General features: G+C 34.6%; 1 long non-coding RNA gene across 1 annotated transcript in view; it reads left to right on the top strand.

Annotated features, from left to right (window-relative positions):
- The first annotated feature begins 524 nt into the window (after nt 1-524).
- The window catches only part of LOC117979988 (uncharacterized), a 78,766-nt gene continuing 51,368 nt past the window's right edge, over nt 525-27,922 (top strand). Inside the window, exon 1 of the long non-coding RNA XR_010111972.1 lies at nt 525-563. This is a non-coding gene — a long non-coding RNA (uncharacterized LOC117979988). The remainder of the gene's footprint in view (nt 564-27,922) is intronic.

Genomic DNA, 27,922 nt, shown 5'->3' with positions numbered 1-27,922 from the left:
CTGACTCACCTAAGGTAATGGAAAAGTAAGAAACACTTTTGAAGGTCATAGCCCAGGGATACAGGCTCACTCAAAGACAGATTTAATTGCAAGATTACAGAATGCTTTCCATCCCCCACACCTTTATCTCCCCACCAAGAGGGTTCTTGCACAGGAAATGCATAACAAGAGAAAGACCTTCCAAATATATATTCTCTAAAGAGTACTTTGAGAATCCTAGTGTCAACAAGAGAGATAAAAATAAGGAGACTGATAGGGTTTGGCTCTGTGTCCCCACCCAAATCTCATGTTGAATTGTAATCACCCAGTGTTGGAAGTGAGGCCTGCTGGGAGGTGATTTGATCATGGGGGTGGTTTCTAATGCTTTAGCACCATCCCCTTAGTGCTGTTTCATGATAGAGTTCTTATGAGATCTAGTTGTTTCAAAGTGTGTACCACTTCACCTTTCTCTCTCTCTCTCTCTCTCTCTCAGTAAGATGTGCTTACTTCCTCTTTGCCTTCCACTGTAATTGCAAGTTTCCTGAGGACTCCCAGACATGTTTCCAGTTATACTATGTGGAACTGTGAGTCAATTAAACTTGTTTTCTTCATAAATTACCCAGTATCAGGTAGTTCTTTATAGCAGGGTGAAAATGGACTAAACAGAAAATTGGTACCAAAGAAGTACGGCATTGTATAAAGTAACCTCAAATTACAGAAGCAGCTTTGGAAATGGGTAACGGGCAGAGGTTAGAACAGTTTGGAGGGCTCAGAAGAAAACATAAAGATAAAGGAACCTTTAGAACTCCCTAGAGACTTGTTGAATGGTTGTGACCAGAATGCTTATGTAATTTGGACAATGAAGCCCAGGCTGAGGTGGTCTCAGATGGAGATGAGGAACTTATTGGGATCTGAGGTGAAGGTCACTCTTACTATGCTTTATCAAAGAGATTGGTGGCATTATGCCCCTGTGCTAGAGATCAGTGGAACTCTGAACTTGAGAGAGATGATTTAAGGTATCTGGTGCAAGAAATCTTAAGCAACAGTGTTCAAGATGTGACTTAGCTGCTTCTAAAAGCCTATGCTCATTTGCATCAACAAAGAAATTATCTGAAACTGGAACTTACATTTAAAAAGGAAGCAGAGCATAAATGTTTGGAAAATTTGCAGCCTCACCTTATCATATAAAAGAAAAACCCATTTTCAAGAGAGAAATTCAAGCTGATTGCAGAGATTTGCATAAGTAAAAAAGAGCAGAAGGTTAATAGCAAAGAGAATGGGAAAAGTGCCCTGAAGGCATTTCAGAGACCTTTGCAGCAGCCACTCCATCACAGACCTGGGGTCCTAGGAGGAAAAAATAGTTTTGTAGGCCATGCCCAGGGCCCTGCTGCTCTTTGCAGCCTCAGGACATGGCACCCTGTGTCCAATCCACTCCAGCTTTAGCCATAGCTGAAAGGAGCCAAGGTACAGCTGGGGCTGTTGCTCTACAGAGTGCAAGCCCCAAGCCTGTCAATATTGGGCCTGTTGATGCACAGAAGAGAAGAGTTGAGGCTTTGCTCCTCTGCGTAGATTTCAGAGGACATATGGAAACACCTGGATGCCCAGGCAGAAGTCTGTTGCAGGGGTGGAGCCCTCATGGAGAACCTCTACAAGGGCAGTGAGGAGGGGAAACATGGGGTTGGAGCCCCCAAACAGAGTCCTTACAGGGGCACTGCCTAGTGGAGCTGTGAGAAGAGGGCTACCCATTCTCCAGATCCCAGAATGGTAGATCCACTGACAGTTTGCACCATGCACCTGGAAAAACCATAGGCTGTTTTACTCAACAAGAGCTTGTGAAAGCAGCTGAGCAGGCTGTACCCTGCAGAGCCACAGGGTGGAGCTTCACAAGGCCTTGGGAGCCCACACCTTGCATCAGTGTGGTCTGGATGTCAGACACAGACTGAAAGATTATTTTGAAGTTCTAAGATGTAATGTCTGCCCTGCTGAATTTTAGACTTGCCAACTTGCCTGGGACCTGTATCCACTTTGTTTTGGCCAACTTTTCTCTTTTGGAATAGGAACATTTACCCTATGTCTGTACCCCCATTTTATCTTGGAAGTAAATAACTTTTTTTTTTTCTTTTACAGGCTCTTAGGCAGAAGGGACTTGCCTTGTCTCAGATAATACTTCAGACTTGGACTTTTGAGTTAATGCTGAAATGAGTTAGGACTTAGTGAAACTCTTGGGAAGGTATTAATGTGTTGTGAAATGTGAGAAGGACCTGAAATTTGGAAGTGGCCATGGTAGAATGATATGGTTTGGTTCTGTGTCCTCACTCAATTTTCATATTGAGCTGTAATCCCCCAAGTTTGGAGGTGGGGCCTAGTGGAAGCTGACTGGAACATGGGAGTGGATTCTATTGGTTTAGGACCGTTGCTCTAGTGCTGTCTCATGAAAGAGTTCTCATGAGATCTGGTTGTTTAAAAGTGTGTAGCACTTCCCCCTTCAGTGTCTCTCTGAACCTCTCCTGCTCTGTCATGGTAAGAGGTGCTAGCTTCCCCTTTGTCTTCTGCCGTGATTGTAAATTTCCTGAGGCTTTTCACACATGCTGCCTATACAGCTTGTGGAACTGTGAGTTAATTAAACCCCTTTTCATAAATTACTCTGTCTCATGTAGTTCTTTCTAGCAATGTGAGAATGGACTAATACAGATACTATGGGAATTTGAAGACTCTGACACCTACAACTATAACTAACACATTGTCTAATTAGATATAAATTACAATTTATCTCCTAGCCAGTTTGACAAGACACACACACACACACACACACACACACACACTAAGGCCTTTATAATTCAGTGTTTAATATCTAATACCTAATTTCTGGGTTTACACAAAGAATTATAAGGCATGCTAAAAGGCAAGAAAAACAAAACACAGTTTAAAGAGACAAAGCAAGCATCAAAACCAGATTTAGATATGACATTGATATCAGAATTTGCAGACAAAGAAATTAAAATACTCATGATAAATATGATGGGGGGTAATGAAAAAGTAAAAGAACTTTAAAAAACAGATGTGTAATGTGAGCAAACAGATGGAAATGCTAAGAAATGAACAAAAGGAAATGTTAGAAATCAAAAACAAATCACTTTAACAGAAAGACAGAATGTCTTTATTGGGCTCATAATGACAAAGCTGAGGGAAAAAAAACAAAACAAAACAGTGAGCTTGAAGATTGGTCAATAAAAATTTCCCAAACTGAAATGCAAAAAGAAAAACAAACGATAAAAACAGAACACCAATACTCCAAGAACTTAAGAACAATTTCAAAATGTGAAAAATATGCATAATTGAAATACCAGTAGAAGAGAGAACAGAGTATAAAAATGTATTTTAAACAATAACAAATTAGAAATTTTCAATACCAATGATAGACAACAAACCAGAGTTAGCAGCTCAGGGAATACCAAGCGCGATCAATAGCTTAAAATCTCCCTTAGTCATGTCATACCAAAACTACAGAAAACTAAAGAGAAAGGGAAAAATGAAAGGAACTAAGTTTAATTAGGTATATTAGTCCATTTTCATGCTGCTGATAAAGACATACTCAAGACTGGGCAATTTACAAAAGAAAGAGGTTTATTGGACTTACAGTTCTACATGGCTGGGGAGACCTCACAATTATGGCGGAAGGCAAGGAGGAGAGCATCACATCTTACATGGATGGCAGCAAGGAAAAAAAAAGCATGTGCAGGGAAATTCCTGTTATAAAAACCATCAGATCTTATGAGACTCATTCACTATCACAAGAACAGCGCAGGAAAAACCTGTTGCCGTAATTCAATCTCCCTCCACTGGGTCCCTCCCACAACACATGGGAATGGTGGGAGTTACAAGTCAAGATGAGATTTGGGTGGCGACACGGCCGAGCTATATCAGTAGGGCTCTTTACATATAAGAATGTTAGAAATTACAGCAGTCTTATCATCTGAAATAATTCCAATTAGAAGAAAGAAAAGTGAAATAATTTAAGGGTAAGAGGAATCAAAATTATCATCTAAAATTTTATAGAGAGATAAATTTTCCTTCAAAACTTAAAGATAAACAAGACTTCCTCAAACAAAAACCAACTGAATTCATTTACTGTAGAACTGCCCTTCAGGAAATACTAAAAGATGTTCTTCAGGGAGAAAAAAAATAATACAGGTCAGAAACACAAATCTACTTAGAAAAGAACAGTAAGGGTATAATTGAAGATAGGATCATTTATATTTCTTATCTTTAATCTAAAATAAAAGTTTAAAAAACTAATTATAATACCAATGTACAGAGCTGATTATAGAATATGGATAAGGAGAGAGAAATTAGGAACCTTTGGTTATAAGGCATTGGCACTATATTTGAAGTGCCATAGGGATATTTAAAGATAGACTTGGAATAATTATAAATGTGTATTGTAAACTCTAGGGCAATCACTAAAACAGAAAAGAGGCAGAAAATCAATAAACAAAGGAAAAAATACAACAAAGAGAAAACATGGTAGATATTAATCCAACTATGTCTATAAACATTTTAAATGTAAATAGACAAATTACACAATTATATAAAACAGAGATTGCCAAACTATATATAAAAAGACCCAACTCTTTGTTTTCTACAAGAAATACATGTTAAGTATAAAGATTTAGAGAAATTAACATAATGGAAAGGAGAAGGATATACTACCACTAATACAAGAAATCTGGAGTAGTCATAGTAATTTCAAATGCAGCAGGCTTAGAACTAGGAAACGTATCAGGGATAAAGAGATGCATCAAACAATAGTAAAGCAGTCAGTTACCTGTAAGATAAAATGATCGTAAACATGTATGAACCAAGCAACAGTGCATGAATATTGAACTGGTAGAACTGTAAGAGAAAATAAATGAATTCACTTTACAGTTGAAAACTTCAGCAGACTTTTTCAATAACTAAAGGGGCAAGCAAGCAGAGTATCAGTAACAACGTAGTTGACCTGAACAGTACTATTTAGCAGCTGAGTTTAGTTTACATTTCTAGACTACTCCATTCAACAAAGACAGACTATACAATCTCAACGTTAAATGGAACATTCACCAAGATAGACTACATTCTGTGTCTTAAGACATAAATTCAAAATTATGTAAATCTTACAAAGTATAATCTGACCAAATTAAAATTAAGGTACAAATTAATAAAAGATGGATAAGTGTAAAATTCCAAATATTTGGGGAGTAAAGTATTTTTCAAAAACATATGAGTCTGAAAATGTCTCAATAGAAACTGGAAAAAACAGTATTTTGGAGTAAATAAAATAAAAATGAAACTTATCAAAATCTGCACAATATAGTGAAAATGATATGTAGTAGGAAATGAATATTGATAAATGGATATATTAGAAAAAAATTGTAAGATCAATAAAAGCTTGTACCTTAAGAAAATAGAGAAAGGATGCATTTTAAACCTAAAGCAAATAGAAGAAAAGAAATAATGATAAGAAATAGAGTACAATAATAAAATTGAGAGCAGGAAGATGAAAGAAAAAAAATTAACCCCTCAACCAGATTTGTTGAAAAGACATATTTATTTTAAAAAGTATAAAAATTCTTTAGGCATCTTAAAGAAAAATGTGAGAAGTCACAATTTACTAAGAATTAAGAGGGAAGAGAAAATATTTTTCCTGTTTAAAATTTTCACTCTGGCTAACGTGAAGAGAATGGCTTGTAGAGTGGCAAGACTGGAAGTAGGAAGATAGATAAGAAGTTGATAGTCCTTGTGAGATATCAAAGTTGTTTGCGCCAAGATTTTAAAAGTAATAGAATGACAGGACATAACTCAGGCATTACGAAATAGAAAATCACTTGATTACTTGGACATGATATTAGTCATGGTTCTCCAGAGAAACAGAATCCACAGGGAACATATAGAGAAAATAATTTGAAGTTGTTTCACCTTCTGTATGCAAGCTGGGGGCCCAGAAAAGCCAGACTTGGCATGAGAAGCAGGAAGCCTATCACAGAGGAACATAGGATGCATTGTTCCAGCTCAAATAGTAAGTCAGAAAAATAGAGGCCGATACCTCCTTCCTTTGCCTTTTGTTCTACTAAGGCCATCAAAAATTGGGTGATGCACACCCACATTGAGGAGGGAAATCTACTTTATTAAGTGCACTGAGTCAAATCCTAACTTTATCTGGAAACACACTCAAATACATACTCAGAAATAATGTTTAATGTGGGCTCCCATAGCCTAGTCAAGATGACATAAAAAATTAATCATTGCAGACATGTATGATAAAAAAATAAAATCAAGAATGCTTCATAGACTGACTGAGCAACTAGATAGATAGAAGTGTCATCAACTGAGGCTTGGAAATCAGGGGAAGAAGTAGAAAATTTATTTCAGATATATTCTGTTTTAGATTCTTTTTAGACAACTAATGGAATACCAATTGGCCTCACAGGATTATGCGTTGATGGATGAAGTGAAGCTATAGATTTGAACTTAATATAGAGATGACATTTAAATTCATGGTACAAGACACATTAGGAGAGATCCAAAGGGAAAAATATTTAGAAGCTACAAGAGGGTTTTCCAAGACCAACCCTTCAGCATTCCAAAATATAGAGCATGAGCAAAAAATCACCAGTCAGCAAAGAGACTTCTGAGAACCCTAAAAGTCAGTAACAACTGTTAATTTCTTACATAATTCATAATATACCCTTATATTTCATAGTTTTGCAAATTTACTCTTAAATCTCTTTCTACCTAAAAAGACCTTTCCCACATTTTGCCCTGTAAAAATATTGATTATTCGATGCTAATAATATAGGTCAGTTCCTTCAAGCTAACATTAGTTTTGAATTCTCCTTCTCCTCATTGAAGAATATTTGATGTATATTTTTTCTGTATTTTAGTTTTAAAGTTTCTTCAAATTTACTTTCATTTCTTACTATTCCTCTTTGAAAACTTTGTCATAGTCTTTGCCTAGTACCAGATTCATGGCTTAGGCACTGTTACATAATACATACTTTGTAAATATTGCTTATTGAATTAATTATTATCCCTTTATTACCCTAGAGGGAGAAGCACACACATTGATAATAAAGTTTTATCTCTAAGATAGAATTAAATAGATATTAAATATCTTTAAATGTATTTTCATAAAATGACTATTTTTATATAATGCAAAGCATATAGTTTTGCATTTTAATCTAGACTGCAAATAAAAGTGGACATGCCTTTAATTCATTTGTTTGAAATCATAATTTGTCTTATTAAATAAATCATCTGTGTAATCAGAAGAGAAATCACATTATTTGATCAACATATTAGTTTGACATTATTCTTTGGAGGTGTTTACATTTTGTTATTTATAACACATATATGTAGTTCATTTTGGAGAGGGGAGAATGAGATTGTTGTGCTTCTGTATTTAATATAAAAGAAGGTAGATAAAGGGAAAAAAGGTACAAGGAGAAATTCAAATGTATAAAAGGATATAAATGTGTAAAGGTAGATAAAAGGAAAAAAGGTACAAGGAGAAATTCAAACTCAAATCAAATTCAGTATGTATGCTGATACTCAATTCTGATATTGATCCTGGGTTTACTATCAGTAATTAGGTTTATTCTTCATTCTGATCAAGTCAATTAACTCTTTGCAGAAGTAAAAATATTTCTAATCAGAGGATGCAATTTCTACTGAAGCTAATCTGTGACATGGGAAAGTTTATTCATCCAAAACTGTGTAACACACCTTTCCAACACACAATTTACAGCTTTTTTTTCCCTAAATAACTTCTCAAATCATCTCTTTCTGGCTTGTTGGCTGAGTTCTTATTTTATACTGAATATTTGTTTATATACATCAAGGAGAAAACAAAATGAACTAAGAATGATGTGTTTTTTATCATTCTACTTTTAATTTTGCTATGAAGGAAATGCCAAGTTGCTTACACTTCTTTAGCTTATGAAGAGAAGTAAGCGCCATGGAAAATTACTGCATACCTACTAAAAACAATAAGCTACAAAAAAAAAGTTTTATTTTGAAAGAGCAGAAAATAAAAAGAACAAGCTCAAAAATGTTAAATAGCAAAATGATGAATGGCAATGAATATGAAAAAAGTAGCAAATTTGAAAGAAATTAAAACTTTGATCATTAAACTAAACATAAGATTTAGTTTTAAACTATCATATATAGTTTTAAACTATCGTATATAGTTTTCAATTAAATATAAATGCATATGTTTCAATAAAAATCTATAACACTTCTGGAAAGACCCTTCCAATAGCACTCAAACTTTAAAATTTAGTTTTAAATGTATTAGGATATTTGTGGTATATAAGCCATATGAAGTGACAATTTTGAGTATGTATTGTATTTATGCGAAGTATAAGATAAAGCTGCCTTTCTCTGATCATAAAGTTTCCAGTAATGCCCTTACATTCCTATGGTATCTGGCATATATAGAATGGATATTACTTGTTCGATTATTTGTGAGGCATCATGATTTTTATCATCTGTTAATATATCTTTATCTGTTAGGGCTTATAAGCAAAATCACTAGAATCTTTGTAGCAGACAGTCTCTACGATGTCAATATGGAATGAAAGGAGAATGAGTTAATCCATGATGGTAATTCTTTGGTTACTGCTGTGCCCTTTTCTTAATTAGAGCCCATGTCATTATTATTGGTTTACTGAAATTATATATTATTTAAACTCATTATATTTTTAAAGGATGTTCAATCTTATTAGCAATCTAACTTATTAGTTATTAAATTATGAAAACAAATATAATTAACCATTTCTTTTTCTCCTTGAGCTAATATTCTTACTCTGTATTCACTTTAAAGCCAGATTCAGTTTTTAAGACATCATCAGATCCCCTAATAAAGATTATAAGAGAGATGGGGAAGAAAAGTCACATCACAGACAACACAGAAGCTTTTTATAATCTCTTGTTCAAAGCTTCAGGTTTTGCCAGCTTTCTGTCTTGTTTTTCCCCTCTTCTTTTCCTCCTAAAAGGATATGGACCTCTTTCAATTAACCACAGCGTTTTAGTTTAACTTACCCTTTCTTCAAAGCAAATGCCCTGCAGTTGACTAAGCATAGCATTTGAATACCAATTCGACTGTTATTCAAGAATGCCTCATACTTGCAATTTTTTCTCATCTAGGTACCCCTCCACTACCTCCCTCATGCAAATTACCTAGGAGATTAAAATAAAAAATGAATTCTAATGCAAAGTGAATAAAATATTTCATTTTTCTACATACTATATAAATACAACAAGTATTTATTGAGCACCTATTATGTGGCATGCACAATTCCAGGTATCAAATCGACAGTGGTAAAACTTACAAAGCGTTAAAGTCTATAAGAATAAAAAGCAATTAACCAAAATGAAAATATATTTGTGCCATAAAATCATAGTGATTTAATAATTAACAAAATATTACTTTCTGAGCAGCCAAAGAAAATTGAATCATAATATATTAGCTTGTACAAGAATATAAATTTAACCCAATTCTATATAAAAAAAGAAAATATTATCTTTGCAAAGAAGTTTTTTAACAATTAGGTGCAAGAAATATCTTTCATGAGATGTAAAAGTAACCTTTTTGTCTTATTGGCAAATATGCAGTGATGGAAGGACACAAAGTTGTTCCTACGAAAGAAAAAACAAAGATATTATGAAAAATAGTATCTGGGAATAGTATAGTAAGCTTTCTATTCTATTGAAATGAAAACAAATTCTAATTATTGTGAACCACTTTGATGAAGGTTTTCTTCCTTTCTTTTCTGAAGACAATTCAACAATGTAGGAGGTTGTCACAGTAAGAGATTAAGAAAAAACTGTGTGAGAGAACTTGACATTTAGATACTGTTTTCAATCTTTTGATAGCCTTTTTCTTATTAAGAAAGTCGATGAAAATAATTTGTTGGTTACTGGATAAATGGGTTCTGAGCAAGGTAATTTATTAACCCTTCTAGATTTCCTCTGTTACTAGAGTGTTTTTAACGGTCATTTAAATAATTCATGCCACTCTGTATATTTCTGATATTTCCTTTTTTAATCAAAGAGAAGAGCAAAGCACCCGGTGGCCATCAAGCACCCAGAGGCAACACTCCTTATTTGAGAAATTGTCAGAGGCGTTCGGACCAGACTGACTCCATCTTGAGTGATGGCTAGGAAAATGAGGCTGGGACTTGCTGGGCTGCATTCCCAGAAAGTCAGGAACTCCTAGCCTCTGGATGTTTATGGTTAAGGGAAAAAATTAATAATGTTTACTAAACAAGCCCAGATTTGGGAGTGTCCAGATATCCTGATATCTGGAGAACAAAGACATTCCTAATATTGCTTTAAAGATAATAATATTGATTATTGAAAAATATAGTAAATAATAAAATTAATCCTTTATCACAAACCCTTGTAACAAAGCACATCTCCCCATATATACAAGCATTGTACCTAGGGCGGATGTGTTCGTCGGGCGGATGTGTTCCTCCGCTTTCTCTCAGGAACGCCCCGCTCTGTCTATGGAGTAGCTGTTCTTTCACTACTTTACTTTCTTAATAAACTTGTTTTTACTTTGCACTGTGGACTCACCCTGAATTCTTTCTTGCACAAGATCCAAAAACCTTCTCTTGGAGTCTGGATCTGGACCCCTTTCCTACAACAATTAGACTTTCCTATTCTCTAAAGCTGGCATCTAGTACCAGGCTTCTTTCCTAAACATTAATTAAGAGATACTAATAGGTAACTAGAATTTCTGTACATCTCTGGAATGCATGCATGTCGAAATTCTTATGCAACCTTTGCTGACATCAAGACACCGAAATGTCTACAAATGTAATCATTTATCATCATCTACTTGACTAATATGGTCCAAATTACCCTTAAGCTCCCATTTTAAGGTCCATAAATATCCCTAAGGAAAAATCCATCCTTTTGTGCACAGTCCTCTCTTGCTGAAGTGCCCCACTGCACACTTCTGCACTGTTCTTTATGTCTAAATAAAACATACCTTTGTATAACTATACAGCTGTGGGTAAATTCTTCTTAATACCCACGAGCAAATTGCTTTCCATTGCTGGGGCTCTGACACCTCGCCTGGCAGGCAATTTCCTGTATTAAAGTATCAATATTTAAATGTAGGATAAAATTTATTTGAGATCATTGATTAATTTAAATTCTATAAATTGCAGATTTTTTAAACAAAATTAAAAATACAATATTACTCGTAGAAAATTACGAACATCATAACAATTCAAATATAAATGGATTTTTTTTGAGACAGAGTCTTATTCTGTCATCTAGTCTAGAGTGCATTGATACAAATATGACTCACAGCAGCCTCGACCTCTCACACTCTAGCCATTTTCCTGCCTTAGCCTCCTGAGTAGCGAGTAGCTCCAAGCCAATAGTAAAAAAATAAGATTCTGTACTAATACTTCCAGTTAACCATTGCAATTTTTACAATACAGTTTCTAAAGGGAAAAAAAGATATTGTGTAAAAAAATCACAATGCAGAAATAGTTCCCATTAGATATTCCAGAGAAAACAGAAAACAAAAAAATACAGAATTTGAAGTTACACATTTAAATCTAGAAAATAAAGAATACAAATTAAATAAATGTTTTTGTAATTTTCCTGGAATTATAATAAATTCCTTAAATTGATAATGTTTATAGAATGAAAGCACTTATTAAACAGCTTTCTCTTATATTTATAAAATTATTGAATTTATGTTTAGAATACATTGCAAGATAATTAAGAGTATTGACATATTTTATGTAGTATTTCTCTATATAAAACCATACAGGTTTTCTTTTTACCTTTTTGGTCAAATTTTAATTTCAGCATAGTTTTAGATTTACTGAAAAATTATACATAAAGTACAGATTATCTTATATAATGAATAAAATTTATCTTCTATAATGAATACCCAATTTCCCCTGTTGCTAATGTATTACTTCTGCATGGCAATGTCTCACAATTAATGAACAAATATTGATACATTATTATTAATGAAAATTCATACTTTTTAATGATTTTTTTTATTTTTTACTTAATGCCTTTGTGTTTGTTACGGATCCCATTCAGGATGTGACATTACAGTTACTCATCACATCTCTTTAGATTCCTTTTGGCTTTGACAAAAAACTTTGAAAATTATTATAGTAATTGACTTGAAGAAATTTCTAATGCAGAAATTGAAAAGGTAATTGGTTTATATCTATTGTGAAATGGGAAATTTAAGAAAAATATTAGAAGATATATACTGTGAAATAACTACCTGAATAACAATGACCAAAAATCCTTCAACATTTTTTATATTGCTGTCACCTGGAACGTAGAAATCAAGGAGTTTTATTTGTGCTTAATATACATTTAACATTACTTAAAATTACGGTAGCAGATTTTTTTAGCTGTTTACCAAAAATTGGTGCCCACATCTCTCTGGGCACAGCCAAATCAGGTTTTGTAGCATATCAGAATAAGATGTATCTTTGCAATTGTAGTTATAATTTTGTAATTTTGTTCTTACGAACAAAAATAGGCAGGAACGGTGTGTGTTATTTCTTATCTAAACCTTTTAAGAAACTTTTTTTTCTTGCACATGGTTGTGATGGAGATTTCCATGGTAACTATAGAAACCAAACATTTAAGAGGATTGCATTTCTATCAGTCTTTTTAATGTTAGAGAGCCACCCTGCAATTATTTAATATGCCAAGGATGGTTGGATTGAGGCAGAATATGTTGTTAGTCTAGCACAGCCCACTTTGATGAATAGACTTATTTAAGTTATATTATAAGGTTTTATTAAAGCACTTGAAAACTATAACTTCTAACTACAATAAAGGTTCACCCTTCTGGGTAGAGCTGAAAATAAAATGATTTAGAAAATTGAGTTTAGACCTAAAGTTAGAAAATCAAGTTTGAAATAAAGGCAAAGAAATTATAGTGAAGATGAGGATATAATGATTAAACAGATATTTAATGTAGAAATAATGCAGGATTTTTCCTTGACCTCTTTGTTGAACTAGCGATGGGTGCCTCTATACTCAGCCCACTACACTTAACCCCTCAAGGGAGAGAGCATGTGAACAAACAAGTGACGGACCTGGCCAGCGGCTTTCCTGCCAGTAGGAGTAAACTCCATGCAGGCCCTGTAGCAGCATCCAGTTGGGGATGCCTGCAACCCCAAGGTCCCAGAGGGCAAGTAAAATGCTCTCTTAGGTCCAGTGTCTAAGCTGTGGACAACAGTGTGTTGTCAGCTCAGTGAGCCCTTGGCCTCATTGTGTGGGGTGGCTGCCTTCTGCCAGCGAGAACAAAGGACCAGTGTGACACTTGGTGGGTCCTGAACCCTTGTCCAGTGCCCAAGAATAATGAGATCACGTGGACGAATTGAGGGATGGTGAATGCGGATTTTTTTTTTTTTTTTTTTTTTTGAGACGGAGTCTGGCTCTTGTCACCCAAGTTGGAGTGCAGTGCAGTGTCACGATCTCAGCTCACTGCAATCTCTGCCTCCTGGGTTCATGATTCTCCTGCCTCAGTCTCACGAGTAGCTGGGATTACAGGCACAGGTCACCATGCCCGGCTAATTTTTTGTATTTGTAGTAGAGACGGGGTTTCACCATGTTAGCCAGATGGTCTCGATATCCTGACCTCGTGGTCCACCCACCTTGGCCTCCCAAAGTGCTGGGATTACAGATGTGAGCCACCGCCCACAGTGATTGCGGAGAATTTTACTGAGTAATGAAAGGAGCTCTCAGTGTAGAGTGGAGCGGGAAAGGGAATGGGAAAGGCAGGCCACTCTCCCCTGAAGGCTAGTTGCCTCTCTGCCTTTCTCTTCTAAAGTCAAGTTGCCTCTCACTGACATCCAGCTGCTTCTTCGCTTCTACTGGAAGAGTCTGGGGTCTTGATAGGCACAGAATGAGGGGTGGTGGAGGGCGAGCCATAGGTAGTTTTTGAAAAGGCAACATTTGATTGGTAAAAATACATTATTCAGAAAGAACCAATAGGGAGAGAATGGATAAACAGGGATGGAAGTACTCACTTTGGACCACGGGTTTGAGGCTTTTAGCTTGAAGGTGGGGTTTTGCCATGGACCCACCCCTGTCTGCCTACAGTTTCTCTGCCTCCTTCCCCTATCAGAAGTATTTTTGAGTCACATGAGTGGCTAAGACTTGGTGTGCTATAAGAATTATGAAAATTAATTTTATTATAATGGTAAAAAAGAGAGAAATCAGTGAAAATATGTTATATGTATTGATATCATGAAGAATTTAAATACCTGAGATAGGTACTTGGAGACATATCTAGTGATTTGGTAATAATTATGATTTTCTCCGTCTTAATTATACTTCATTTACCATTGCAAATATTTTAGTTAACTGTTGGTATGAACAAACCATCTCACATCTTAAATGCACAAAACAACCCTGATGTATTTCATTTTCTGATTGTGTGTATTTTTGTGTGTTTGGTGGAGGGGGGTGATTCTTCCGCAATCAATTGACATCCTAACTCTGAATCTAGTTTCTGAAAGATTCTCACAGGCATGTCCGGCAGTAGTGCGGATTTTCATGTGGAGAACTTTGGTTCTCCTTTAGTAGTTTAGACTAGTTCGCTTTCATTGGGAATTATGATGACTCAAAACAAAAGTCTACTGGAAAAAAAGTGGAACCCAGAAGCCATATAAATTTACTGAGGGCATCCATGCTCTCCCACTTTATATTTGTGTGAATTCTCTGATTATCAATTTCCCCATTTAAAAAGAATAGAAATAATAATTGTGTGCTTCCCACTAGGCCACTGCATAAGCAAATCACTGAACAGGTATGAATACACTAAAAAAGTAATTACTTATTGCATTTTTATAATTTTAACTGTATTATTATTAGACTTCAGTGTAATATACTCCAATTACGGGGGTTACATCAAGGAAAAACAACACAAAACTAACATCCATTTCATGAAGTTTACATATCAGTGATGAAAATAAACAAGGAACATGTAAATAGGCAGTATACCCTGAAGAACAAGTAAAATGTCGGAAAATAAGGTTGATTTGTTTCTGTTGGGTGAAGGTGTCTATTTTATAGTGGGTGGTCAGGTAAGGTCTCACTCATTAGGTGACTTCAATTAGAAATCTGAAAGAACTAAAAAAGTAGATCTTATAAACATCTGGAGAAATATGTTCCAGAAAGATGAAAAAGCAGGTTGTAGAAAATTATATCAGCAAATTACAGCAGCTTTAGATAGTGTAGAACATCATAAGTCCTAATAAGACCTATGACTTTTTTAATATATTGATAATAAAAGACATTATATAGTTGTAAACAGAAATGGGACATAATATGTCTTAAATTTTATAAGAGTTCTTGTGGTTATTTGACAGAAAAGATGCCTGAGGAATAATCGTAGAAGTAGAATAACCAGATGGTAAGTCACTGCAATTTTTTGGCACAACATGACAATTATGTGGATCAGCATTAAAAAAAGAGAAGGTGGTAAGTGGAAGTAAGAATAGGGATATGTTTGAAGGTTTAACCTGAAGGGTGTTTTGACAGAAAGGATGTGAGGTCAGAAAAAAGAGAGAGAGAGAGAGAGAGAGAATGTTAAGGATAACTGCAAGATTTTTAAATAAGTAATTGGAACGATAAGAACTGCCCCTTAAAGAGATGTGAAGAAAATTACATTAGATTCGCTAAGGGAAAATGAATATATAAGTTGTATATATATATACCCATTGAAGAATAAGACTTTCTAACTATTAAGCAGAGAAACGAAAGATATCAGCTGAACTCCAGAATACTCAGTGGTTGGAGAGAGGAGTAGAAAAAATATATTAAAACAAGAAGAAACAGCCAATGAGGTAATGGAAGAAACATAGGTGAATGATAGCTCTGAAACAAAAGGAAGAAATTTTATATATATATTCAATTGTTTCTTCCTACTTAAACATGTCAAATGTTTTATATATGGGTCTGTGTAGCATTTGGTTTGCTAACTCCTTAATAAAAGTATTTAATTATTATGCTATGATGAATATAGGTAAAATCTGCACAAAGATAAAACAAACTATGGCTATGTTAGTTGGATAACACTTCCATAACAAAGTGCCAAAGAGTGAGTGGCTTGAACAACAAAAATTTATTGTCTCAAAATTTTGGAGGCTAAAAGCGGTAAGTCAAAGTGTGCCTATGGTTGGTTCCTTCTGAGGCCTGTTAGGGCAGGAACTGTTGAATGCATGCCCTTTGGCTTTTAGATGGCAGTCTTCACCCCATGTCTATTAACATTGTCTTTCCCTTATGCATCTCTGTATCAGTGTTCAAATTTCCCCCTCCCCTTTTTCAAAGACATCAGACATATTAGACTAGAGCTCGCGTTAATGTCTTCATTTTAGCTCAATCACTTTTTAAAGACCCATATTTCCAAATAAGTTCATATTCTATGGTGATGGGTATTAAGACTCCAGCATATCTTTCTGAGGAGCACATAATTCAATGCATAATAATAGCCTACTAAAAAAATAGTCTGGGGTATTGACCAACAAGTTTATGAAATAATTATAATTTACCTGTTTTCTAAAAATTATTAAAATAAATGGTTATTGCATATCCACCATCAATGCACTTTACTAAAGGGCCAGATATTTTTGTCCAAATTATTTTACAATTCTGAATTCTAATTGACATGTAATAATCATAAAGTTTAAAAAGTATTGAGACACTTTCTACTCAACTGAAACACGCACTATCTTGGCTGAATGACAGCTTTGGCAGCTTTGGAGCTTTGGTGGTAGTGGATGTAGTAATTGATAGAAGGGTAAGAGATGTTTCACAGTGACTTGATTTTTCTGGTTTTATTCTTTTTCTATGCAGTTTAGCTAGATCCATATAGAAGCAGAAAGATAGAGATAATTCTGAGATTACATATAAACAAGATGCAGTTGGTCTATGAGGCTTAAGATAAAACAGGCTTATATTTGATTTATTTGTCTGTTTAATTAATAAAGTTTATTTTTTAGAGTAGTTTTGCATTCACAGTCAAGTTGAGCAAGAAGTACAGAGTTTCCACACGTACTCTGCCCCACCACACACACAGCTTTCTCAATTATAAATGCACATTGGTATCCCAAACCACAGTGGTACATTTATTACCATTAATAAACCCACATTGACACATCATTATCATGCAAATGTATTCATTTACATTAGGCTTCACTTTTGGTATTGTATATTCTATAGGTTTTCACAAATGTAAAATTTCATGTAACCACTGTAGTATCATACAGAATAATTTCTGTAGCTGGTACAATTCCTTCCATCTATGATAGATTTTTGTTTTTTTCTGGTGATATTTCCATTAAATGAGGTTTCTAGGCTAAATGTCTGTAAATGGATGTTGAAGGTGTTCAAGAGGGTTTTACTGTTTTAAATTTCAACTTTAACCTATTGATTACAAAGTTGAGTATACTGCATAAATCCTCTATCCTCTGCAATATCTATCCATATCTTTTTGGGAGAAGTTAGATTCAAGAATTGTAGTACTGGCTCCTAATCTCATGAGTCTCTCTGTGACAAGCTCATAAACAGAAAATCAAATGGATTAGTAGTCATAAGGGTTAAAAGCACCAACTTAGTCTCTGAATTCAAATATAAGCTTCTTCTTTAGGTAATAAGCCTGCCATCACTAGAACCTATTTTAATCTCTGGGATGGAGGCAATTGAATGGTATGCACGTGCAAAATCTCAAAAGGCTTTTGAAGCTCAGTTTCCTGTCTCTGCTCCACCTTTAAAGGATTCTTTGATTATTATGTTTTTGATCCCTAGGGAATGTACTAAAAACAATCTCAAATATTCACTTGATGTTCCCATACCTCGAATATTTACTTGGTGTAAGTAATCTTTGCTTTGATGGCATGTAATATTTTTGCCAGATTCTTGTCCAGATGACTTAGTGTCTTCAGAGATAATCAGATTTTGGTGGTTCTGGTGTCTTAAGAGACTATTAGTCAGGGTTCTCTAGAGGGACAGAACCAATGGGATATAAATATATATATATATACACACACACACACATATACACACACACATATATATACACACACATACACATATGTATACATATATACACATATGTGTGTGTGTGTATATATATATGTTTGGGAGTTTATTAAGTTTAAGTATTAAACTCACATGATCACAAGGTTCCACAATTGGCTATCTGCAAGCTGAGTAGGAAGGAAGCCAGTCCAAGTCCCAAAACTGAAGTCCTTGAAGTTCAATATTCAAGGGCAGGAAGCACCCAGCACAGGAGATAGATGCAGACTGAGAGGCTAAGCCAGTCTAGCCTTTCCACATTTTTTCTGACTTCTTTATATTCTAGCCACACTTGCAGCTGATTAGATGGTGCCCACCCAGATGAAAGGTGGGTCTGCCTTTCCTGGCCCACTGACTCAAATGTTAATCTCCTTTGGCAACATCCTCACAGACACACCCAGGATTAATACTTTGCATTCTTCATTCCAATCAAGTTGACACTCAGTATTAACCATCAAAGAGATGATCATATTTTTCAGAACATTCTGAATTTTGCCTGTGAACTTATTCCATCTCTGAAGATTGTTACTTGAAGCTAATTAAAACATGGACAAAATCAATGGGCAAATGAGTTTGAATTTTTTAATGGGGCATTGAAGGATTTGGTTCACTGCAGCTTATTTAGCATAGCAGTCAGCTAGCCAGCTAAAACTGTTTCTTATGGTTTTAAAGACTTGTTTCTTTCGATGTACACTTATTTTAATCTCAACTCTTCCATTAGAAATGGTAATGGTATGATGTAATTTCTATTAAATTCCATTTCTGGGTGGATATGGGCTTTCATTAGTAGTTAAAAACCTTCTCTGCTTCTATAACTCAAAAATCATGTGCCATAATGAACACATACTCACACTCACTATAGATGTTGACCATATGGTTCTTTGAAGAGTTGACATGTTGCAGTGAGAGCTATTAGTAGGACTATTAGTGTTAATATCTACAAGACCATTTAATTTTTAAATCTATTGGAATTCAGTAATAATATATCCAGCTTGATATTTCTCCTGCTCCGTTTGAGGTAGAAATCATCTACAAAGAGAATCAAAATGGGAAAGGCAAATGTTGCTTTGAAAGTACCAATTTTTGGCTGGGCGCGGTGGCTCATGCTTGTAATCCCAGCACTTTGGAAGGCCGAGAAGAGTGGATCATCTGAAGTCAGGGGTTCAAGTCCAGCCTGGCCAACATGGTGAAAACCCACCTCTCCTAAAAATACAAAAATTTGCCAGGTGTGGTGGTGCACACCTGTAATCCCAGCTACTTGGGAGGCTGAGGCAAGAGAATCACCTGAATCCAGGAGGCAGAGGTTGCTGTGAGCCATGATTGCGCCATTGCACTCTAGCCTGGGTGACAGAGTGAGACTCTGTTTCAAAATAAATAAATAAATAAATAAATAAATAAATAAATAAATAAAATATCAGTTTGTGATAAATGACTTCACAAACAGCCAACTGACAGTTACCTGATATTATTTCATCAGGAATTTGCATTGGTGTGGGAGGAATCAAGCTGTTGCATCAGGGTAGAGTTGAATGAAAAGGTCAGTGTCTTCCATATCATATGAGGTTAATAAATGGGCAGAACAAATTATATATACTATCACTTATATAAGTAAGGTTTGAAGAGCATAATGCAGTAACAAATTTAAATTATTTTCCAGAATAATATTGGCCAGTTTCTAGTAACTGTATGGAAATGTCTAGAGAGTAGATACCCCCTAACTATAGCACCCCAAATTACTCTGTAGTATGCTAGCATCTATTATATTGTTTTGTTTTTGAGTGGGTAATGCTGAAGCATTTTTAAATCTTTTATGTATAAGGGAAAGGATGTATGATCACCAGAAAGCCCTAGAGCGGTGAATAATAAGAGAAAACTTAGTGATGCCAAAGAAATGTACATTATGAGTAGAGTTCTGGCTTTCCAGAGCCTCAGCTTTGAAAAGGCTAGTTCAGAAAAATGATTACCAATTGATGACTATATCTCACAATTTAAAAAATTTCCTAAATTCTTTCTTAGTGGCGGATTGGAAAAAGTTCTCAGTGACCCATGAACAGTCAGTTCAGAGCTACCTGCTTTGCAGATGTCACGCAGCAGAAGATATATGGGCAATTAGCAAATTTTCAATTTATCTTTTGAGATACAGTGACTCTTCAGTAAGTTTCTTAAGAAGATGAGGAGATTATTCTACTACAACTTCCTTAGAAGATGAACACAATATTTAATCACCCACATTTTGAAGAATAGTATGTCCCTCAAATGAAAGATAGTCTATACAGACACTGAGAGAAGCATAAAGGTCCATCCCTGTGACATGACTGTCCAAGTATGTTGCTGATTTTCTCAACTGAAGGCAAACAGAAAATAAATATGGACTTAAAAAATGTACAGCTATAGTAAATAAAGATGAAAAAGGTTCTATCACTGTACAATAAATAGCATCTGAAAGAATACAGGCAAAAATAATCTTTAGACTAGAAACAACCAGAAAATTACGTATCATAATCATGTCCAGTATCCTGAACAAAATCACAGCCTTGCCATGAGATTTCTTAACTACAAGTACAGGACCTATAAATGTTAAGATCAAACTTCTCTGCACTGAGTTCTTTCTCTTATTGTTTTAGAGCAAATTTAAGGAGTTTAAATAGAGATTTTCTAGGGTCAATTTAAACTTAGATGTTAGCACAGGGAATGGAGAAAAATGGCCTTATTTTGTACTCCACAGGATAAAGAATTATTCTAATACCTCTGCCAAATTCATTGAAGCAATCTAAGGCCTGAGTAATTAAATCTAAAAAGCATTTTGTAGTAAATTAGCCTCAGATCCTTAAGAAAGGAAAATGCAAGAAACTTCTAGCATGTTCTAACTTCACTGAAGAGCCTGATCTAGGCATGATGGTAATCTAATGCTCAATCCAAGTCACAGCCCCATATTCTGGAAAGGAGCATTTAGTAAGAGACTGCAACGTGTGTTCAAACTTTTCTTTACAACATACTCAGCTAAGGAGGTAGCTTCAGGAATGAACTACTCTGCTGCCTGCAGGGGTGAAGGGCTTATATCAGGTCATAGGGTACTTGAGGTTTATCAGAGATCAGAGCCTAAGTGTAGTTTCACATGTTCCAGGTCAGAGAGTATATGCAGTTTCATATATACAGATGAAGGAGAATTCTCACAATGAATAAGAGCAGAATGCAGTATCTGGGTCTAAAGGTCAGTCACACTCAGGTTTAATTGATTTAAGGTGTACGGGGAATTCTCCAGGGAATTGAACAGCAGCCATCAAAATTAAAAACCTTCATTGAAAAAATAATTTATTATTATCCCAAAACTCATTCATGATGAACACCTAAAAATATAATGCCTATAACTTTATTTTTTAATTACTTAAAAAATATAATATCTCTATTTAGATTACACATTTAAAGATTCAATGAATTTCTTTATGTATGATAAGCCTATACTGAAAAGAATTGAGGCATAAAGTTTTGTCTTTCAAATGTAATAAATTACCTTACACCCAATGAATCAATATGGGTATTGCTTTAAGCAGTTTTCTAGCAATAGTGAAAATAATCTACCACCTGTTATGTAACATGTTAGATTATTTTTTTAATTTAATGCATTTAAATTTAAAATTTGATGCATAAATTTATTATAATAGTGATACTATCCCTATTATAAATGGTGTGCTATAACTGCAAACATTTCTAGACCTATGCATTATTATTTGTCCCTGAGTTTCTATACCAATCTTATTTTAACTTTAAAACATATTTAGTATCCTAAATCATTGTAATTTACCTTTATATTTTACATTTCTTATGTGCTAAATACCAAATTTACTTCATGACCAAGTCTCTCTTCACAGTGCCATTTGAAACTGTTGGATAATTAAATGATACTTGCCTCTTGGTATACAAAGTTAACAATTTAAAAACTAAGTCTCATAAAATTAAAAAATTAAAACATTTTGTAATTTGAAAGTTTCCCTAGTCACACTCTATGTATTAGAGATAAAGAAAAAAATCTTCCATTGCCTTCCAAAACCTAATCTATGTATTTATATTATTGGTGGTTTTATAATTAATTTAAACTAAATTTGGATTGTCAATGAACACTATTTTGTATTTTACCTTATGGTTTGCTTTATTATCCACAAAAAATGTTTACAATACTTGAATGAATATTTGTGTTCACAAACAGACTATTCTGAACAACAAAGAAATGGTATTGCAGAAAGAAAAAACCATGAATGTGCAAACACAAGAAGATTAGAAAAGGAAAGATATCAGAAAGAAAGATCTCTGAATGGTGTATAGAGGCACAAAATAGTGACAAGAATAAGCTGAAAGCTTACAATCTGCAGATCTAAAAGCCAAGAAGCAAGTCAGTTTGTGCCAGAGAGCTGAGGATTAAAAATACTAGGTCTTCCTGAACATGAGAGTTTGGGCATGGATTTGTTAAAAGTCTTTACAAAAGAAGAGTTTAAATCTAGATCCATTATGACAACTGGAGTTGACATCCTTTCCTTCTCCTGGAAGAAGATAGTAAATATATTGTCTGCAAGTGTGCATAAGAGACCTCTTAGATTCAGGCAATATCTGCCTAGCTGATGGTTAGGGTCCCATATTGAAAACTGAAGAATTAACTAAATGTTAATTTGAGTCCTCCAACTACATTTAACAATGAGTCCTCCGACTACATTTAACACTGAGAATGCTGCCTGGAATGTTGATGGCTGCTGCTTCCTCATCTTCCTCAGGTTGGAGATTGAAAGCTTCTTTTCTGAATTAACTAACCAGCTCAAAATAAAGACCTATAAATACTAACAGTAAGAATTTCTCCAATGAAATGACTAGACCTTGTCAAAAAACAGTAAAGTCTAACATACAACCAAGTGCCTCTGAGAGCCTAGAATTTATAATCAGCTTTTCAGTGCTTTACTCTTAAGTATGATTAGGCAACCAAGGATTGCCAGGTATTTGAAGAAAGAGTCTATAATGATGATTTATTAAAGAAGATTATTATCTCATATAAGGCGGGGATGGGGATGTTTAAAGAGAGTGGATGAGACATTAAATAATTCTTTATTTAACATAAGAGTGAATTTACCTGATAAATTTGCTAATATCCCAAGCTTTGTTAATAGTTATTTTAGTGTTTACTAGCTGAATTTACTAATATTCCTAGCATTGTTAACAATTACTTTCAATTGCTGATGAAGAATTTGTAGTGCTATCCAAATTGAATGATTTATTCTCTAGAAAAACCCACCTACTGAGCAGTAAGTTGGAATAGTTTATTTATGATTGTCATTGAGATACTTTACATATTATTAATGAATATTTTCTATATTGTTATAATTTAATTAAATTATACTCTCCAAATAAAAAATTAAACTATAATATTTGTCATATTCACTATAGCTATAGGTCTTATAAATATTCAGTATTTTCAGTGATATTTATTCATTTACTCGTCATTAATAAAAAACCCAATTTTCTCCATATATATACTGTGCATCATAGAAAAGTCATAGGTGTTGTGTGTTGAATTGTATCTTCCAAGAAGATATGCATAAATCCTTACTTCTAGTACTTGTTACTATGACCTAGTTGGAAAATAGGGCCCTAGAATGAGGTCATACTAGATTAGGGTAAGCCCCTAAATCCAATGACTGGTGTCCTCATTAGAAAGAAATATAGAGAAATGACATACACAGAGAACGCCATGTGTCGATAGAGGCAGAGATTGGAGTGGTGTTTCTACATGCCAAGGAGCAATAAGGACTACTGGCAACTACCACAAGCTAGGAAGAGGCAAAAACAAACCTTTAGAGCCTTCAGAAAGAGGACTGACCTAATATCAGCTTGATTTTGAACTTCTAATGTCCATAACTGTGATATCATAAATTTCTGCCATTTTAAGCTACCCTCTTTGTGGTACTTTTTATGATATCCCTAGGAAACGAATACAGTAGGCTTTCATAACTTTGGTTTGCATCAGTTGGTTTATTCTGAATTCCATCTCAGTGTCAAAAACTGTGAATGTGTCCCTTGCCCGAGTGAGTCTGAGCCTGAAATATAATTTTTAGGTCCACCATTGCCCTAACAACTTTTCCTTTCCACTGTTATATTACCCACTCCCATGCTTTAAGTGTTTTTTCTTTTATTTTTTCATCAGCATTGGAGGATTACAGAGATTTGTACTTGGGAGTGGGATTTAGTACATCATTCCTATACATTATTCAGAGTATTTGTTTTCAATAATTTAAAGGGATTTTGCAAGGAAGCATTGTACCTAAAACCAAAGATTCTGGAATTGTAATGCTTTTGTGTGTATTACTGCCCTGATAATTACTAGCTGTGCAATTTACCTAATGCTTCTAATCTCAGTTTTATCTTCTGTAAAATAAACATAATAACAGTAACTATTCCATAAAGTTATGAGACTTATATGACTTTATAATCGAGGTGAACAACCTTGAAAAAAACTTCAAAGAGCCCCAAGATACATAATCAGTTAATAAAATTTAGCTTTTATTTTTAAAAAAAGCACTTTCATTTCTTCAGATGTCTCTCTTTTACATTAAGTGACATACAAACATGTTGGCATTTCTTTTATGATGTAATAAATAAATTAGGGAAAACTATTTAGTAATGAAACCTTTTTAAGGTTGCACTATAGTGAGGTTTCTAATTTTAAACTAACAGGCAAATAAATCCCATTACAGTTCTTGGTAATTTTTTAAAATAAATTTTATTTTTAAATAAAAGGCCTTGATAGATATGCTTTTTATAGTAATTCAAGAAATCATTGATAATTTGGAGCCTATTTAATGACCTGTGGTGGATTAAATAATAAAGTTGGAGAAGTTTACTCTGAAATAGTAAATGTAACCCAGCTGTCTATCTCACAAAATGTTCTTGTCACTAGAAGAACAAAAAGAAACTGAAATATTTGAGAAAATTCATTTCTGTTGCTTATCATGTACTTAAATAATAAAGATACAGATCTTTTTCATTTCACCAATTTTGTACTTTGTTCAGTGAACCACAATGTTTCTGATACATTAATAGTTACAGATTATTTATTACATTTCTCAAATGGGCTGTCTCAAATATGACTGGGCACCTTGATATTAAGTTCAAGTTTAAATTTACAAGATTAAATCTGTAATTTCTCCAAGTAGAAGAAATTTGAGTACATTATACTAATATGAATTTTAAAGGTGAGAATATTACAAGTGTATAAAATTTAATTTAGATAAATGGACTCAGCCTGGCAGAAGTATTCCCAAGAAGAAAAGTAAATTAAATGTTTTAAATAGCATGAAAGCTAGGATTAGTAGCATGAATTATGTTTCTAAGTATTATTAAAATTATTACTGTCATTTAAGCGTGATCTATGTATTACATGTATAATTAACAGAAAAAATAAAATGTAAAGAGCTCAGTTATCTTTAAATGGAAAGATAACTGACCTAACAATATGTTTCTATCTCACAAGCCTTGATTCCAGAGTAAATTTGTGAGACTATTTTAATACAATTTTATTTAAACAATATTTTAGAGTAAAAATAGTATTTTATTTAAATTATTACTTTGATTGTTTAGTAGGCATTTTCATAATCTATTATGTGCCTGATTGAAATAATCAAGTATAATTAAGACAATGCAGTGTATTCATAAACACTTAACAGTTGTAAAACTCTGAAAGATATATTTTCTTTGTTAAATGTAGCAATACAAGAGGATCAATTATGCAAACTATAGATTTGAATGTAATAAATCTGATTTAATGACAAGCAAGGTAGGAGGAAGAAAATTAGTCCCTTCATTTACATGTATATATTTTATTGCAAAAATTAAACTTAGCTAAAATAGCAGTTGAACAGTATCTGCTCTTTGAAAAATAGTAAATGTAATTAGCCTAGAACAGTATAATATAAGACACAATAATGCCTAATCTCCATCTCTCTTTAAGAGCAAGAAAGACTAGTCTACTTTTTATGAACACAGTTTTATTCTAGTAGTAATGTAATTTTATACTTTAATTGTAATCTACAGCTTTGAGAAGGATTTGACTTTCAAGCAGTATCACATTTAATGCAATACAATGAAGATAATTAAACCGAGATTCAGAAGTATTGGTGTAAATTTTCAGAACAATTGAATATCAATATAGACCTTAGACTATTAGTTCAATATTCTTTCCAACATTATGTTAGGCCATTCTTGCATTGCTATAAAGAAATACCTGAGATTGGATAATTTAAAAGGAAAGAAACTAATTGGCTCATGGTTGTGCAGGCTGTACAGGAAGTGTGATGCTGGCATGGGCTTGGCTAGTGAAAAAGCCTCAGAAAACTTACAATCATTGCAAAGGGGAAGCAGGCACTTTACATGGTCAGAGCAGGAGCAACAGAGTGGTGTAACAGGTGCTACACACATTAAACTGACCAAATCTCAGAGAACACATTCACTATCATGAGGACAGCACCAAGAGGATGATACTAAACCATTCATGAGAAATCTGCCCTCATAATTTAATTACTTCTCACCAGACCCTAACTCTAACATTGGGAATTACATTTTGACATGAGATTTGGGCAGGGATGATATCCTAAGTATATCATTGCATCCCTGGCCCCTCCCAAATCACATGTCTCTTTCACCTATGAGCCTGTTAAAAAAAAAAAAGAGAAGAGAAAAGAAAAACTTCCAAGATACAAGGGTTATATAAGCACTGGGTAAACATTCCTATTCCAAATAAGAGAAAACGACCAAAAGAAAGGGGGTACAGGCCCCCATGCAATTCAGAAACCTATCAGGGCACCCATTAAATCTTAAGGCTGCAGAATAATCTCCTTTGACTCCATGTCCCATATCCAGGGCACGCTGCTTCCAGGGGTGGGCTCCCAAGGCTTTCAGACCCTCTGTCTCTGTGGCTTTGAAGGATTCCGCCCTGGAGCCTGCTCTTAAGTGCTGTTGAATGCTTGTGGCTTTTCCACGCTAAGCATGCAAGCTGCTGGTGTATCTATCTACCATTCATGGGTCTGGAGGACAGTGGCCCTCTTCTCACAGCTCCATTAGGCAGTGCACCAGTGAAGACTCTGTATGGGGGCTCTAACCCCATATTTTCTTTATACACTGCCCTAGCAGAGGTTTTCTGTGAGGACTCTACCCCTGAAACAGGTTTCTGCCTGGACACCCAGGCTTTTTGATGCATCCTCTCAAATCTACACATAGGCTCCCAAGCTTCATTCACTCTTGCACTCTGTGCACATGCAGACTTAACACCATACCTTGTAGAAGCCGCCAAGGCTTACGGCTTACACCCTCTGGAGCTGTGGCTCAAGCTGTACCTGGGCCCTTTGAGCCACAGCTGAAGCTGGAAGGTAGGGATGCAGGGAGCCATGATCCCAGACTGCACTGAGCAGCAGGAACTTGGGCCTAGCCCAGGAGACCATTGTGTCCTCATAGGCCTCAAGGCCTGTGATGAGATGGGCTGCCTTTTAAATCTCTGAAAACAACCTTTAAGGCAGTTTTCCCATTGTCTCAGCTATTAGTACTTGTCTTCTTATTTTTATGCGAATTTCTTTAGCAAGTTGTTCAGCAGCCTAGTTGAAATCTTTTTTTTATTTAACTACATAACCAGCCAGCAAATTTTTCAAACTTTTATGTTCTGCTTCCCTTTTAAATATAAACTCCAGCTTTAAGTAAGTTATTTTCTCCTTTATATGTGTAGGTTGTCAGAAACTGCCAGGCCACATCTTGAACGTTTTGCGGCTTAGAAATTTCTTCTACCAGATACCCT

Source organism: Pan paniscus, chromosome 3 (genome assembly GCF_029289425.2).
Source record: "Pan paniscus chromosome 3, NHGRI_mPanPan1-v2.0_pri, whole genome shotgun sequence".
In the NCBI taxonomy this organism is placed as follows: Eukaryota; Metazoa; Chordata; class Mammalia; order Primates; family Hominidae; genus Pan; species Pan paniscus.
Note: the sequence above shows the minus strand (reverse complement) of the source record. Positions and strands in the feature narration are given on the sequence as shown.